The sequence below is a fragment of the Panthera onca genome, chromosome D1 (genome assembly GCF_046562875.1).
Source record: "Panthera onca isolate mPanOnc1 chromosome D1, mPanOnc1 haplotype 2, whole genome shotgun sequence".
NCBI lineage: Eukaryota > Metazoa > Chordata > Mammalia > Carnivora > Felidae > Panthera > Panthera onca.
The window spans coordinates 73,759,094-73,761,569 of record NC_138348.1 but is presented as its reverse complement, the minus strand read 5'-3'; the positions used below and the strand labels follow the sequence as shown (position 1 = coordinate 73,761,569).

The window sequence follows — 2,476 nt, the reverse complement described above, 5'->3', positions numbered from 1 at the left end:
GAAAGCATTGCAGGAATGGCTGCCACAGCTGGAGTTGATGTAAAGTTCAAAGAACATTCCAAGTGTGCAATTTTCACATAAGCTAATATGATTCAAAGAGCAAAGGAGTTAAAAAAATTGAACGGAAAATATCTTTATATTACAGGTTGTTATAATTAGTGGGTGATAGAAGGGGTTTTATAGAGTCAACAAAAATTTGAGTATCGGCGACAGGTTCGGGGCTGTGCGTGGTCCTCCTGACCTTACCAAACAACCATGTCATCAGAATCAAGCAAGAAACGGAAGCCCAAAGTGATCTGAAGTGATGGAACTCCATCTGAAGGCAAGCGTAACCATTCTGACACAGAACAGGAAGGTAAATACTACAGCAAGGAGGCTGAGGTGGACCTGCGGGACCCCGGGAGAGACTATGAGCTGTACAAGTACACGTGCCAGGAGATGCAGAGGCTCATGGCTGAGATCCAGGACCTGAAGAGCCGAGGAGACAAGGATGTGGCAGTTGAGATAGAAGATTGGAGGATCCAGAGCTGTGTGCATTTCATGACTCTAAAGAAGCTTAATCGATTAGCCCATATCAGGTTGAAGAAAGGAAGAGACCAGACCCATGAGGCCATGCAGAAAGTAGATGCCTGTCACCTGCAGCTCCAGAACCTGTTGTATGAGGTGATGCACCTGCAGAAAGAGATCACCAAATGTCTGGAGTTTAAGTTGAAACATGAAGAAATTGATCTGGTCAGTTTAGAGGAGTTTTATAAGGAGGCTCCTCCAGATATTAGCAAGGCTGAAGTCACCATGGGAGACCCTCACCAGCAAACCCTGGCACATCTGGACTGGGACTGGAGCAGCAAAAAAGGCTGGCAGAGAAGTACCAAGAGTGCCTGTCCAACAAGGAGAAGATCCTCCAGGAGATTGAGGTGAAGAAGGAATACCTGAGCAGCCTCCAGCCTTGCCTCAATAGCATCATGCAGGCTTCCTTCCCAGTGAAAGAGTACCTATTCATGCCGTCCGACCAGGCCCATAAGCAATATGAGACAGCTAGACATCTGCCACCACCTCTCTATGTCCTCTTTGTCCAGGCCACTGCGTATGGGTAGGCCTGTGATAAGACGTTGTCTGTAGCAAACGAAGGCAGTGTGGACAAAGCCAAGGCTCTGTTTAAGTCTCCTGAAGACTCCCAAGATGATGAGAGTGACTCCGATGCTGAAGAGGAGCAGACCACGAAATGCCGGCTACCCACACTGGGAGTTCAGTTGGATGACAAGCACAAGGAGATGCTGAAGAGGCACCCGCTATCTGTCATGATGGACCTGAAGTGCAAAGATGGCAGTGTGCTTCACCTGACTTTCTACTACCTCATGAACCTCAACATCATGACGGTAAAGGCCAAAGTGACAACCGCCACAGAGCTGATCACCCCCATCAGTGCAGGTGACTTGCTGTCTCCTGACTCAGTCCTGAGCTGTTTGTATCCAGGGGATCATGGAAAGAAGACTCCGAATCCAGCCAATCAAAGTTGATAAAGTTAGCATCCTGACTTTGAGAGACTGTGTACTTGACCTAGGTCACCCCTATTTGCGGGTACAGAAGCTAGGTGGCCTCCACTTCCCCAAAGAGCAGCCCCAGCACACGGTGATTGCTGACCACTCGCTGAGCACCAGCCACATGGAGACCACCATGAAACTGCTGAAGACCAGGATGCAGTCCCTCCTGGCCCTCCACAAATAGTTTGCATCCCTGAAACATGGCATTGTACCAGTTACCAGTGATTGCCAGTACCTCTTCCTTGCAAAGGTTGTCTCCCGCCTTGTAAAGTGGGTGACAATTCCCCATGAGTATTACATGGAGCTGCATTTCACCAAGGACATTGTGGAGGTGGGACTGGATGAGGACACCAATCTTTACTACATGACACTCGTGGAAAGGGGCACAGCCAAACTCCAAGCTGCCGTGGTGCTGAACCCCAGCTACTCCTCCATCCCATCTTCCAGCTGTGTCTGAACTGGAAAGGAGAGAAAACCAATAGCAACGATGACAACATTCAGGCCATGGAGAGCAAGGTCAACATGTGCTACAAGGAGCTGTGCGGCCCCCGACCCAGCCGTCGGCTCTTGACCAACCAGCTGCAGCACCTGTGTGTGCTGCTGGACGTCTACCTGGAGATGGAGAGTCATGACAACAGCATGGAGGGGCCCAAGGAATTTCCCCAGGAGAAGATGTTGGACACTGACCTCCCACTCAGCCTGCTGTTTTCCCCTAGGCCCTAAGTACTGTGCCTCTGCTTTCTGTTCTGGCCCACAGGTGGCTCTTGATTTTCTTCAAAGACAGATTTTTTTTTTATTTCTAGCCTATTAAAGTGGCACTTGACCAAGTAAAAAAAAAATTGAGTACCTGTCATCTGTGGGTCCCTGTTCCTTTTTGTGCTACCCATCTGCTCTACTAATCCTTGTTCTTTGGGTCAAAGCACTTTTGATAATTT

The 2,476-nt window shown here is 48.9% G+C and overlaps 1 pseudogene; it reads left to right on the top strand.

Moving 5' to 3' along the window:
* Positions 1 to 255: 255 nt before the first annotated feature.
* On the top strand, positions 256 to 2,264 carry LOC132660571 (THO complex subunit 5 pseudogene; annotated as a pseudogene).
* Positions 2,265 to 2,476: the final 212 nt, after the last annotated feature.